At 35.2% G+C, this 15,087-nt stretch overlaps 1 protein-coding gene across 2 annotated transcripts in view; it reads left to right on the top strand.

The window, feature by feature from the left end:
• Positions 1-74: 74 nt before the first annotated feature.
• Positions 75-15,087, top strand: part of KBTBD3 (kelch repeat and BTB domain containing 3) — a 41,022-nt gene continuing 26,009 nt past the window's right edge. The window contains exons 1-2 of one of the 2 annotated variants that reach the window (XM_036902734.2): positions 93-225; positions 8,451-8,524. The gene's annotated coding sequence lies outside the window, so the exon portion shown is untranslated. Of the gene's footprint in view, positions 226-8,450; positions 8,525-15,087 lie in introns of both variants that reach the window. The other variant, XM_036902733.2, reaches the window with a different exon arrangement.

Raw genomic sequence — 15,087 nt, 5'->3', positions numbered from 1 at the left:
GGGAGGAAGCGGCGGGGCGGAGACGGAGGCCCGCCTCTGCGCTCTGCGGCAGCCTGTGACGTCACGCGGAGCGACGCTTCGGGGGAGGGACCCGAGGCCTTGAGCTGGGTAGTCGCGCCACTCACACTTGGAGGAGAGCTAGCGGGACAGCGGTGCAAGCCAATCGCAGTCAGTCCTCTGGAGGCAGCGAGACTAGGGTGGAGACTTCGGAGACTGCAATTGCAGGTGGGTGAGCTTTGGGGTCTGAGGGAGGAGTGGGACGTCGGTGCCTTGTTCCTTGGGCCCTGAGTTTGGTCCCCTACGACCCACAGAGGACAGGATTCCCGTGGCTTCCGCTGTTTCTGCCTCTCCTTCGTGTTTGGGGGCGGGAGAGGTTTCCGCGGCGTGGGGTTGGGGGGACTGCAGGGTGGCCCCTGGAGTTTTGCCTCGAGGCAATGTGTTGCCGTCCTCGAGGAGGAAGTTGCCTTCCGCCCCACCGTTCCGCCGAAGCCCCCGCCTAGCACAGGACGCTCCCTGCCGCTAACAGCCGCCCACCCTGAAACCCGCCTTCGAAGGCCGGACTAAGACTACCCCCAGTGCGGGGCTCCGGCGCTGCCGGAATCCATGGCTGCCCGCGAGCTGCTGAGCCTTCATTGCGGCCGTCCAGTGACCCCGGTGCTGTTTTGCGACTGCGAAGCCTGGGCTAGGGCGTTAGGGAGAAAAGACTCTGTTGATGTACCAGTGGTTCCACCATAGCAGAGGTTCTTCCTCAAATGCATGATAACCAAGTTAAATAACTTAAGCAGCTTTTCAAAGTTACCCTGTGCCTTTGCTCAGTTATTAAGACTTTATGAAGTGATATTCATGTGCTTGTTCCCACAGCAGTTGCGTGTAGACTGTAGGTGACTCTGACATGATACATCTCATGATCACAGTCCCTTGCGGGTTTTGACCCAGCGAAAAGTTGTTCTCTGCAGATAAATGTAAACGCCAAACTTGGTGGTAGATTAAATGCCATACTGTGGATATTTTAGCCAATCCCCATCTTTGGATGCCAGGGAACGTCCACCAAGGTCAGCAGTAGTAATTAACAGTTACCTGAGGATTATTTCCATCTTCTTTAAGATGAGTTTAATTCTGTTGGTATCTATGTTTGCTTGCATTAGCATTTTGTAATATCATGAATCACTATTAATCCTTTGCAGGTAGATGAGATTTTGAACACACAGGTACACAAATCCTCATAGGGCTATAAAATGAATTACTGTCTTGGTGTATCAACTTACTACCAAAAGCCTCTATCAGGTGCTGTATTTAAGATCTGCTTACCATTTGCAGAGAGCTTACAATCTGGCAAGGTGGATAAAGCACGTACAAAAAGCTACAATAAGGAAAATGAAAAGATATGTAAAAATGTGATGTACTTACTAACGCCCGTATCAGCAATGGTCATGACTCAGTTCTCTACTTTTTATGTATCTAAGCATCATAACTTTTCCACTGTTGTCTAGTTGAACTGATTTTTATAATTTCAATATATTTTGTTTCTAAAACACTTATGCTTACATTATCTGATATTTTCTTCTGTGCAGTAATTATTATTACTGGTGGAGAACTGAGATCAGAAAGAATTTGTGGAATTATTTAAATTAAGGTTTAGAAATTCATAGTTCTTTCTTTTACCATTCATTGAACAAAGCTCTGTGTATTCAATCGATATAACCTAATATACAGGCAGGGAAATGTAATGGTTATTTGTACTTGTCCTCTCTTCCTAGCATATTCTCTTCCCGCATGATCACTTTCTTCATTCCTCTGTATCATTCAAGTCTCGGCTCAAATGTCATACCAAAAGAAAACGTCTCTGCACAACAAATCTAAAAAGCTCGTTCTCCCCACACCCTATCCGGCCCTGACCTAGCCTAGTACCCTCCTCTTGGACACTCTTTATAGATTTAGTGAAATGCCTTCCCTACCTACCTTTAAATTCTTACTGTCATTCAAATCTTAGCTCAAACCTTACCTTTTCTAAAGGACTAACCCAGAGTACCTTTTTTAAAATTGTGTATATAGGCAATTATTGTAGTACTGCCTTATGACACCTCTCTTTTTGTCCTGAATTATTTATGTGTGGTATCTTGCAAATTAGGATGTAAACTACTTAAGAGAGAATTTCAGGTATACCTTACCTTTTCCAAATAGTATACATCAGTAAAGGTTTTTGATGAGCTTTTAGAATAGGTTTTACTCTTTTTACAAGCTAATATTGATACTTACTTATATTCTACCTTTACTCCCCTCATTTTTTTCTTAAGCAAATATAAGGTGTGCAGTAAATAACTTGCCTATCAGTAAACCCCAAACTTTCATTATGATACTTTTTATTGCATTGGTTAGGGGGGAAAAGAAGACTAGAATGATAGAGGAATAACAAATTTGCGAGTAATAGTCACCTTGCCAGATCCTGTTCTGTGGCTTCTTCGTAGGATTATGAAAGACATGTTCTTCTGCCAGTAAATGACAAAACCTCTCCTAGGTATCAATTTCAAAGGAAAGGTATCAAGTGAGATTATCTCTAAGGTTCAGTCATTTATTTAATTATTTTTAATTACTTTTTTTTATTATTTTTTATTTTATCATTAATCTACAATTGCATGAAGAACATTATGTTAACTAGGGTCCCCCCTTCACGAAGTCCCCCCCCACAAACCCCATTACAGTCACTGTCCATCAGCATAGTAAGATGTTGTAGAATCATTACTTGTCTTCTCTGTGTTGCACAGCCTTCCCCATGCCCCCCCACATTATACATGCTAATCGTAATACCCCCTTTTTTTTTTCCCCCACCCTTATGCCTCCCTTCCCTCCCATCCTCCCCAGTCCCTTTCCCTTTGGTAACTGTTAGTCCATTCTTGGGTTCTGTGATTCTGCTGCTGTTTTTCTTTGTTCTTATACTCCACATATGAGTAAAATCATTTGGTACTTTTCTCTCTCCGCCTGGCTTATTTCACTGAGCATAATACCCTCTAGCTCCATCCATGTTGTTGCAAATGGTAGGATTTGTTTTCTTATGGCTGAATAATATTCCATTGTGTATATGTACCACATGTTCTTTATCCATTCATCAACTGATGGACACTTAGGTTGCTTCCATTTCTTGGCTATTGTAAATAGTGCTGTGATAAACATAGGGGTGCATCTGTCTTTTTCAAACTGGAGTGCTGCATTCTTAGGGTAAATTCCTAGCAGTGGAATTCCTGGGTCAAATGGTATTTCTATTTTGAGCTTTTTGAGGAACCTCCATACTGCTTTCCACAATGGTTGAACTAATTTACATTCCCACCAGCAGTGTAGGAGGGTTCCCCTTTCTCCACAACCTCATCAACATTTGTTGTTTGTCTTTTGGATGGTGGCAATCCTTACTGGTGTGAGGTGATATCTCATTGTGGTTTTAATTTGCATTTCTCTGATAACTAGTGATGTGGAGTATCTTTTCATGTGTCTGTTGGCCATCTGAATTTCTTCTTTGGAGAAGTATCTGTTCAGCTCCTCTGCCCATTTTTTAATTGGATTATTTGCTTTTTGTTTGTTGAAGTACATGAGCTCTTTATATATTTTGGATGTCAGCCCTTTATCGGATCTGTCATTTATGAATATATTCTCCCATACTGTAGGATACCTTTTTGTTCTATCGATGGTGGTGTTTGCTGTACAGAAGCTTTTCAGCTTGATATAGTCCCATTTGTTCATTTTTGCTTTTGTTTCCCTTGCCTGGTGAGATATGTTCATGAAGAAGTCACTCATGTTTATGGCTAAGATATTTTTGCCTATGATTTTTTCTAAGAGTTTTATTGTTTCATGACTTGCATTCAGGTCTTTGATCCATTTTGAATTTACTTTTGTATATGGGGTTAGACAGTGATCCAGTTTCATTCTCTTACATGTAGCTTTTCAGTTTTGCCAGCACCATCTGTTGAAGAGACTGTCATTTCCCCATTGTATGTCCCTATATCGTATATTGATGGCTCCTTTATTGTATATTAATTTACCATATATGTTTGGGTTAATGTCTGGAGTCTCTATTCTGTTCCACTGGTCTGTGGCTCTGTTCTTGTGCCACTACCAAATTGTCTTGATTACTGTGGATTTGTAGTAGAGCTTGAAGTTGGGGAGTGCGATCCCCCCAACTTTATTCTTTCTTCTCAGGATTGCTTTGGCTATTTGGGGTCTTTGGTGTTTCCATATGAATTTTTGAACTATTTGTTCCAGTTCATTGAAGAATGCTGTTGATAATTTGATAGGCATTGCATCGGATCTGTATATTGCTTTGGGCAAGATGGCCTTTTTCACGATATTAATTCTTCCTAGCCAGGAGCATGGGATGAGTTTCCATTTGTTAGTGTCCTCTTTAATTTCTCTTAAGAGTGTCTTATAGTTTTCAGGGTATAGGTCTTTCACTTCCTTGGTTAGGTTTATTCCTAGGTATTTTATTTTTTTTTTGATGCTATTGTGAATGGAATTGTTTTCCAGTTTGTTGCTTTTTAATAGTGAGTAGTATTTCATGATATGGATGCACTACAGTTTGTACAGTCATCTGTTGAACAACATTTTGGTTGTTCACAGTTTTTGACTACACAAATAAAGCTATGAAAAAATCATGTAAATGTTTTAGTGCACACACAGGTTTTTATTTCTCTGGGATAAATGCTCAGGTCTGTGATTATCAGGTAATGTGGTGTGTGTTTAGCTTCCTCTCCCCAACAGTTTTATTGAGATATAATTGACATACAGCATTATGTTACTTTTAGGTGTGTAGGTATACAACATAATGATTTAGTGTATATATATATATATATATATATATATATATATTGTGAAATGATAACCACAAAAACTTTAGTTAACATTCATCCCCTCACATAATTATAATATTTTTTCTCATGAGAACTTATTTACTCTGCAACTTTCAAATATACAATTGCAATATTGTTACATATAGTCATCATTCTGTACATCTTTATATTTATATTATATAACTGGAAATCTGTACATTTTGACCACCTTCATTCAGTCCCCTATCCCCGGCAAACAACAATTTGTTCTGTTTCTATGAATTTCATAGTTATGTTTTGTTTTTTTAAGATTCTACCTAAAAGTGACATAGTATTTATCTTTATCTGACTTATTTCACTTAGCATAATGCCCTTGAGGTCCATCCATGTTGTCACAAGTGGCCAGAGTCCTTTTTTATGACTAATATTCCATTATGTGTACACATTTGTGTGCATGTGTATCACATTTTCTTCATCCATCCATAGACATTTAAGTTGTTTCAGGGTCTTGGCTATTGTAAATAATGCTGCAGTGTACATGGAGGTGCAGAGATCTCTTGGGGATAGTGATTTAGTTTCCTTTGTGTATATATCCAGAAGTTGAATTGCTGGATCATACGGTATGGTAGTTCTGTATTTAAATTTTGAGGAACCTCTATACTGTTTTCTACATTGACTATGCCAATTTACAGTCACACGGAAGTGTAGAAGGGTTCCCTTTTCTCTATCCCTAACAGCATTTGCTATTGCCTGTCTTTCTGACAATAGCCATGCTGACAACTGTGAGCTGATATATTGGGTTTTTGATTAGCATTCATTTGATGATTAGTGATATTGAGTACCTTGTCATGTACCTCTTGGTCATTCAAATATCTTTTGAAAGATATCTGTTTAGGTTGCTTTGCCCATCTTTAATTGGGTTATTTGGAGTTTCTTGGCAGTTGAGTTATGTAAATTTCTTAGATCTATTTTAGATACTAACACCTTATCAGATACATGAATTGCCTTTTCATTTGGTTGATCATTTCTTTTACTGTGCAGAAGCTTTTTAGATTGATGGAGTCCCACTTATTTTTTATTTTGTTGCTTGTGCTTTGGGTATCATGTACAAAAATTAATTATTGGTATTACCAGTGTCAATGAGCTTATTTCCTATTTTAACTCTATGAGTTTTATAGTTTCAGGTTTTCATTAAAATATTTAATTGATTTCAAGTTAGGTTTTGTGAGTAGTATGAGATTGGGATCTAGTTTCATTCTTATACATATGAATGTTCAATTTTTCCAGCACCACTTATTGAAGAAACTGTCTTTTTCCATTGAGTATTCATGGCTTCCTTGTCAAATGTTAGCTGACCATATATGTGTAAGTTTGCTTCTGGGCTCTTGATTCTTTCCCATTAGTATATGTGTCTGTTTTTATGCCAGTACCATACTGTTTTGATTACTATAGTTTTGTGATATAGTTTAAATCCAAGATGTGTGAAGTTTCTAGCTTTGTTCTGTCTCAGGACTTTGGCTATTGGAGTCTACAGTAGTTCCATATGAATTTTGTTTTTTCTATTTCTGTGAAAAATGACTTAGGAATATTGGTAGGGATTGCATTGACTCTAAAGCTGGCTTAGATAGTATAGACATTTAGTAATATTAATTCTTCCAATCCATGAACACAGGACATCTTTCCATTTTTTTGTGTCTTCTTTCATCAGTGTCTTATAGTTTCCAATGTATAAATCTTTCATCTTGGTTAAATTTATTCCTAAGTATTTTATTGTTTCTGCTGCTATTGTAAAATGGGATTTTCTTTATTCTTATTTAGATAATTTGTTGTTAGTGTATAAAAATGCTACTGATTTTTATATGTTGATTTTGTGTCCTGCAACTTTACTGAATTAATTTATAACAATTGGGTATTTTCTTCAGTGCAGATTTTAGGATTTTCTCTTAATAAAATGTCATCTAAACAAAGACAGTTTTACTTTTTCCTTTCCGTTTCTGATGCATTTTGTTTGTCTTTCCTGATTGCTCTGGCTAGAACATCCACTATTATACTGAATAATGGTGAAACTGTACAACCTTATTTTGGTCCTGGTCAGCTTTCCTGGTGGGCTACACTGAGCAATAGTGTTAAAAATTAGCTTCCCTGCCCAGGCAGTGCAGCAAAACAGACTACAGGCTCCTGTTTGGGGGATTGAATCAGGCAGAAGTGCCAAGTTTCCTAGCCAGATGGGGTCACCATCTTGTATTTAGTTTTTTAATAAACTTCTAAATAATTTCCACTAACAATGTGTGAGTGATACAAGCTTTTGTGCCCTCTCAAGCATTTGGTGTTATCACTATTTTTTTATTAACCAACCTAATAGATGGGTAGTGATATTTCATTGTGTTCTTAATCTTGTATTTCCTTAATGCTAATGATATTGAACATCTTTTCATGTGTTCATCTATATGTTCTCTTTGCTGTAGAATTTCTTTATGTCTTTTGTCCATTTTTAAATTGGATTTTTTTTTTACTGGTGAGTTTTAAGTGTTCTTTACATATTCTAGATATAAATCTGTTATCAGATTTCATTTGCAAGTATTTTCTCTCAGCCTGTAGCTTATCTTCATCTTCTCACAGGGTCTTTAACAGAAGTTTTTAATTTTGATAAAAATCTATCTATTCACTTTTTTCCTGTATTTCATGGATTGTGCTTTTAATGTCATATCTAAGAACTGTTTGACTAACCTTGGGTCATAAAGATTTTCTTCTATATTTTCCACTAAAAGTTTGATAGTTTTTACATTTTATATTTAAATCTATGATCCATTTTGAGTTTGAAGTGTGATTTTTAGATAGAGGTTCAGTTTTTTGCTTGTGGATATCCATTTGCTTCAACACTATTTGTTAAAACATTATCTTTACACATTGAATTGTGTTTGAACTTGAGTTAAAAACCAGTTGGCTTTACTTGAGTGGGGCTATTTCTTAGTGATATATTCTGTTCTACTGATCTTTCTGTCAGTCTTTTCACTAATATCATATAATCTTGACTACTATAAACTATAAAATATGTCTTTAAATCAGCTAGACTGATTGTTCCCACATTATTATTATTATGTTTCAAAGTTCTGTTAGCTATTCTGGTTTCCTTGTTTTTCCATATAAGTTTTAGAATAATCTTACCTGTACCTACAAAAAAATCTTGCATAATTGAATAATGCTTAACAAATTCTTATCTATCAGATTACTCAAATAAAATCTGTTAAATAAAAAAAAATCTTGCTACAATTTGATAGGAATTGTGTTAAACCTATAATCAATATGGGGAGAATTGACAACTTTACTATGCTGATTTTTTTCCAATTCATAGACATGGCATATCTCTCCATTTATTAGTTTTCTTTGGTTTCTTTTTTCAGCATTTTGTAATTTTCAGTTCACAAGTCCTGTGCATGTTTTGGTAGATTTATGCCAAAATATACCAAAATTTAATAGTATTTCTATTATTTTTGAGCTACTTAATATGGTGTATTATATTTTAAATTTTGGTTTCCATGTGTTCACTGCTAGTTTATAGAAAAACAATTGATTTTCATATGTTGATCTTATCCTGTGACATTGCTAGTTCAGTTATTAGTTGTATGAATGTTTTTATAGGTTACATGGAATTTTCTATGTAGACAGTCTTGTCATCTGTAAAAATAGAGGCAGTTTGTTTCTTCCTTTCCAATGTAAGTGCCTTTTGTAGAATTTTATTGCCTTAGCTGTATAAGCTTCTAGCACTATGATGAATAGTGGGGTAAGAGTGTATATCCTTGCCATTTTCCTCATTTTAAAATGAAAACATTCATTCTCTCACTACTTAGTATAGTTTTAGCTATAGATTTTTTTTGTAGATGTTTTTTGTCAAATTGAGGAATTTCTCTATTCCCTGTTTGCTGAGAGGTTTTCTCCTGAATAGGTGTTGCACTTCTCCTTGAATGCTTGCACTGTGTCAGTTTAGATAAGGTTTTTCTTGTTTAGTGTGCTTCAGTGGTGGATTACATTCTTGATATTCAAACACTGAACCACCCTTACATCCCTGGGTCAGCCTAGTTGGTCAGAGTGCATAATACCTTTCATACATAGCTGAAATTTTTGCTAATTTTTAAAAATAATTTTTGTGTCTGTATTTAAGAGGGATATTAAGCTATAGTTTTGGGAATTTTTTTGTTATCTAGGGTACCACAGTAATAGTGACTTAGTAAAATTATCTGGGATCCTTCTCTATATTCTGGAAGAAACTGTATAGATTTTGGTGTTAATTCTTTTTTTAAAATTTTGGTACATTTAATTTCCTTAGTAGTTACAGGACTTTTCAAATTTTATATTTCATCTTGGGTGAGCATTGTAATACATACTTTTTGAGGAATTGGTCCATTTTATCTGCACTATCAAATTGTTATGTGGAGTTTATAGTATTCTCATATCTTTTTGATGTCTTCAAGGTTTGTAGTGATTCCTCTGTTTAATTCCTGATATTAGTAATTTGTCTTCTCTTATTTTTTGTCAGTGTTGTTCAAGGTTTGTCTATTTCATTGAACTTGCCAAAAAATAAACTTTTTCATTGATTTTCTCCACAATTTTCTGTATTCTAGATTGAATATATATAGATTTCTGCACTTTATCATTTATTTTCTTCTGCCTACATTGAGTTTATTACACTTTCCTTTTTCTAGTTTCTTGAAGTAGGAGCTTAAATGATTGATTTGAGACTTTTATTCTTTTCTAACATAAGCATGTACTGCTATGAATTTTTCTCAGCATTATTTTGATATACAGTATTACAAATAAAATATCACATATTTCTATATAGTGTAATTCTGTTTTTATTCAGTTCAGTGGTTTTTTAAAAAAAATTTCTCTTGAGACTTTCTCTGAATTACGGATTATTTAGAAGTATGTTATTTTCCAAGTGCCTGGAGATTTTCATGTTATCTTTCTCTTTTTGATTTCTAGTTTAATTACATTGTGGTTAGAGAACATAGTCAGTGTGGTTTCAATTCTTTTAAGTCATTTGAAATATGTTTTGTGGGTTAGGATATGGTACATGTTCTATAGGCACTTGAAAATAATGTGTATTCTGTTGTTAGGTGGAGTTCTCTATAAATATTGATAAGATTCTGTTGATGATGTTGAGTTTTGACATATCATTGCTGGCTTACTGTTTTCCTGTCCTATTAATTTTAGAGAGAGGGTTGTTTAAATCGCCAGTTATAATACTACATTCATCTGTTATTTTCCCTGTTCATTCAGTTTTTGGTTCACATATTTTATAGCACTATTGTTTGATACATACACAATTACATTTGATATAGCTTCTTGGTTGAATAACATTATGTAATCCTTACTGTCCCTTATAATTTTCTTTGCTGAAATCTACTTTATCTAATATAAAAATATTCACACCTGATTACTTGTAATTAATGCTTGCATAGCATATCTTTCTCCATCCATTTACTTTCACCCTGCTTATATCATTCTATTTGAAGTGAGTTACTTGTAGGAAGTGCAGAGTTGGGTTAAATTTTTTTAAAAATCTACTCTGCTAGTATCTGTCTTCTAATTGGTGTACACAGACCATTTACATTTAGTGCAATTATTGATGTGTTCATACTTAAGTCTTTTTTGATTGTTCTCTGTTTTTTGTCTCTCTGTGGTTTACTTGAACCCTTTCTAGAATTCCATTTTGATTCAGCTATATGTAAGATTAAATAATAAGTATGTATAATATATATCTTTAGTAAATATGCTAACTATAATACAGCATGTATATTTTATATTAAGTAGGTATGTATTTTACAATATTACATATTGTGTGAAAAAATATATTTTATGACAATACTTGTGTAAATATTTTACCAGTTTGAGTAAAACATAGAAACTTTATGCTTTTACTTTCATTTACCCTCTGTCATATACTCATTATATAGTTGTTTTAAATATCTTAAATTTCAAGTTATTTAAATTTAAATCCTTTATATACATTGAGAGACACATTATGCAGTATTAAAATTTTTGCTTCAATAATCAAACATAATTTACAAAACAAGAAGAGATAGAAGTCTGTTGTATGTAACCATATTGTTTCTTTTACTCTATTCTGTCTTGACACCTTCATGATATTCCAAGATTCTTTCTTTTATCATTAACCTTTTGATTAGAGAACTTCTTTATCCATCTTTTCAGAGTAGGTCTGCTCAGGAGAAATCTATTTTTCCTCCACCTCATAATGTCTTGATTTCTCCTTCATTCTGAATGGATATTTTTGATGAACATAGAATTCTGGGTTGACAATTCTTGTACTTCAGCACTTGAAAAATATTATGTCATTCTTTCTGTCCTCCATAATTCCTAATGATAAAGCCATTGTCATTCAAACTGGTTTTCCCCTATAAGGTAAGATGCTTCTCATTGCCTGCAAGAATTTATTTTGTCTTTAGTTTGCAGAAGTTTGACTATGGTGTGCATTGGCATAGATTTATTTAGATTTATCTTGTTTGGGCTTCACAGCTTCCTGAATCTATAGGTTTATATCATTTGCCAAATTTGGGACATTTTCAGTAATTAGTACTTAAAGTAGTTTTACAGTCTGACTCTCTTTTTCCTCTTCTTTTGTTACTCCGCTGTCAGACAAGAGTATTAGGCTTTTCATCACAATCTCACATCTCTTCTGATCTTGTTCATTTATTTCTAAGTCTGTTCCTTCTGTTTTCAGCCTGTTTTTTCATTGTATTACACAATATTCAGATTGTGTAGTTTCTAATGTTGTGTCTTCAAGCTAATTCTTTCCTATTTCTCCATTTTATTTGGTTATTGTGTTTGTTATAAAATGTCCATTTGTTTCTTATTTATATCTCTCCTTTACTGAAACTTTCTGTTTTTTTCATTTGCCTCAAGCATGTGTGTTACTGCTCATTGAAGCATTTCTATGATGGTTGCTTTAAAGTTCTTGGCAGATAATTCTGACATCTGCATCATCTCAGTGTTGGTGTCTATTGGTTGTTTTTCCTCATTCAATTTGGTATATTCCTGGCTCTTGGATATATATCCAATATATAAGACTCTAAATCTTATTTACATTTTGTGTTTGAGTGGGTGTTTTTGACCATGCTCTGTGGAGGTAACCACCTCATTACAGCTCTGTCAGGGTGGAAGTCCAGATCTCCCACCTCACCTGTGCTGACACCTGGGGCAGGAGAGGCTCCTTTTCCCTGTAGACTGAGCTGGGAGTTCAGGCTCCCCTCTCTGCACTCTCTCATCCCACTCTGACTGGGGCAGGACGGGCACCTTGTTGCTGCTCCTTGTGTGGTCTCCGCTGACAGGTGGGGGCGACCTTATCTCTACTGAGTGGTGATGAAATTCCTAACTCTTCACAGAGGCCTCTCAATCCACCCCGGCAAGGAGAGGGAGGGATGCAGTGTCATTGCCAGCTGGGGGTAGAAGTGCAGGCTCCCCATGAGCCACGTTATCTCCACTGATGTGTGCCAGGAGGTGGCGGACACTCGTCACCTTCTAGCAGAGATTAACGTCCTGGCTCCCACTCAGCCTTCTCTTGACACCTGTCCAGTGGGGCATGGGAAGGGGAGAGTGGAGGCACCTCATCGCAGCCTAGCAGAGGTGGAATTCTAGGCTCTCCTTTCCACTTTTGTTGACATGGACAGGTGTAGAGACTCAGTTTTTTGTGGTATGTGTCTGAACTCTTCTGCCTTGCCAGGTTGCTCCTTTTCCTGTTCCTCTGGCTTATGAGACTAGTTTTTTTGGAACTATTTATGTGTGTGTCCATTGGTGTTCAGTGTTGTCAGCTTCGTCAGTATCTGAGACATATTAGGCAAAAATAAAACCCAAGGAGCTCACCACTGTATGGTCCCTTGAGTCCTAAGTTCACCAGCTTTCTTCATCTATTTGTGATACATATTTTATATTTTTTCAGGGCATTTAGTTGTACTGAGCAGGAGAAATAGGGAAAATTATGACCACTACATCTTACTGGAAGCAGAAGCCTTACTATTTTCATAAGGGTAATACTTACAGGAATTTAATTAAATACTGTGTGATCCCTTTGGGTCAGTGCCTGACACATGGTACTGGCTCTGTAAGTGTTACCTATTATTATTATTATCATCATATGTCTTTTTATTCAGAATAATAGTAAATTGCCATGGTAACTTTTGACCCTTACATTCATGGTTGGATCTTATGAGCACTAAAATTACTTTCTGGGCTCAATTGATATTAAAATTCAGAGTCAGAAGTGTATTGAAAGCATGGGCTTTGAGGGAAACAAGTGTATTTCTACTAGTTGTGTGTTATTAGGCTCAATATTTAATCTCTGAACTTCAATTTCCCATTTTGAAAAAATCATTATTAATACCAGCCTTAAAGGATTGTGAGCATTGAATGAAATAACTATACAGATTGTTTATTATAAATTCTAGTACTTCAGGTGTGTTATTTCACTAATAACTATAAAAGTTAAGAGTATCTAACCATTTATTTGCCTATGAATGTTTACTTGTTAACAGAAATGGGAGTTTTACCATGTAGTATTGTTCTCTCATGTATTAGTTTAAAGATCCAAAAAAATTCTCTGCGATGTGGATGTAGGTGAAAGGGATTTAGGTTGTTTTAACCAATAACAAATTTTCCCCTGTGTCCCCTTTCTCTTTAGTGTATTAATATGTCATATCTCTCCCATCTAAAACAAAATTTCCTAGAATTTACTAGGTCCTCTAGTCCTCACTTCACTGAATGTTTTAGAAAAATAATTTATACAGATTGTGTCTGTTATTCCCTCTTAAAGCTGTTGTAATCTAGCCTCTCTTCCACTCCACCCACAACTCATCAGTCAATTCTTTTCAGTCCTTACCTTACCTAACCTGTCCTTGGCTTTTGATGGTGTAGGTAACACTTCCTACTTGAAATTATTTTCTGTGGTTTCACCACCTCTCCAATTTTTCCTCCATTTCTCTCCCTGTTCTTCCTCAGCTATAAAACTTCCTCATTCTGTGTCTTCCATAATATTTTCCACTGTATTTGCAGTTCATCTAGACAATCACCTTGTATATACCAAGTGCTATATATGTACTTCACCTAAATTATCTGTTCTGTAAGGCTAGTTATCCTTGGTGTTACATCCTTGGCCCTCTTCTTTACTAATTCTACCTATTTTCCTTGATTGATTTTTATCAGTTTCAATGCTTTAGTCATCATGTGGATTGAGCCTCATTTCCCTTTCATACATTTTCCAGCACCCTTTTTGACTTTTACTTGTGAGGATTAAATGAAGTGTATTTATAGAAATTTACTCAAACCAAACGAAGAAAGTAGAAAATTTTAGCTTCTCTGTTTGGCCATTCTATATAAAGCAAACATGAAAGGATTTAACTTTTAACCACTTTACTAAAATGAATGTCTGTGCATATATTAGTTTGACATTTATTATTAGTTTGATGCTTGAAAATGTCTTAAAAAGTTTTATTTATATTACTAGTCATAGAAATAAAAATTACTGTATACATATACATCATCAGGTTCACTTCTTATCCATGAACTATAAACCTCAATAATTGACTTAATCCAAGTTTCAAATTATTTATATCTGTATTAAATATAATAATTAGGTATAAATTATACATGCACAAATACAGTAACATTAATTTAAAAGTTTTGCAAAGCATTATTGCTTTCATTCAGCACTGTATAGAAGGTCTTAGCTACAACTATAGTTCAAGAAAATCTGTAAAAAAAATAGGAAAGAAAACAAGCACTTTTTACAAATGATGTAATTTTTAATGGAGAAAACACTAAAGAATCAACAGATAAATATTTAGATTAATAAATGTGCTTATTGAGTTGCTGGATTAAAGGTAATATGCATTAATTAAGATGATCTTATGTGTAATAAATCCCTTTCAGTGGTTTAACAAGAAAATGATTTGTTTCTCATTAAAAAAAAGTTTGAATTTTTAAAGAATTGGTATTCTCATTACCCATGGCAGTGAACAGGCATATCTGCCCCATTAGACAGTAGGCTCCATGAGAATAAGAGACACACCTTTGTTACTCACTGTATATTCCCAGCAGAATGATCTTTTTGAAAGTAAATTCAATGGTATAATGCCTCTCATACTTTAAATTCTTCTTTAATCCTCATTACCTATAGAATGAAATGCAAGCCCCTGTGCATTCATGAGCCAGTCCTATCACTTTAGCTTTATCTACCCTATCCTGTCTTCAACTTTATATTTCTCTC

The sequence above is a fragment of the Manis pentadactyla genome, chromosome 13 (assembly GCF_030020395.1).
Source record: "Manis pentadactyla isolate mManPen7 chromosome 13, mManPen7.hap1, whole genome shotgun sequence".
In the NCBI taxonomy this organism is placed as follows: domain Eukaryota; kingdom Metazoa; phylum Chordata; class Mammalia; order Pholidota; family Manidae; genus Manis; species Manis pentadactyla.
The sequence above is the reverse complement of the archived record's forward strand: the minus strand, read 5'-3'. Positions and strand labels throughout refer to the sequence as shown.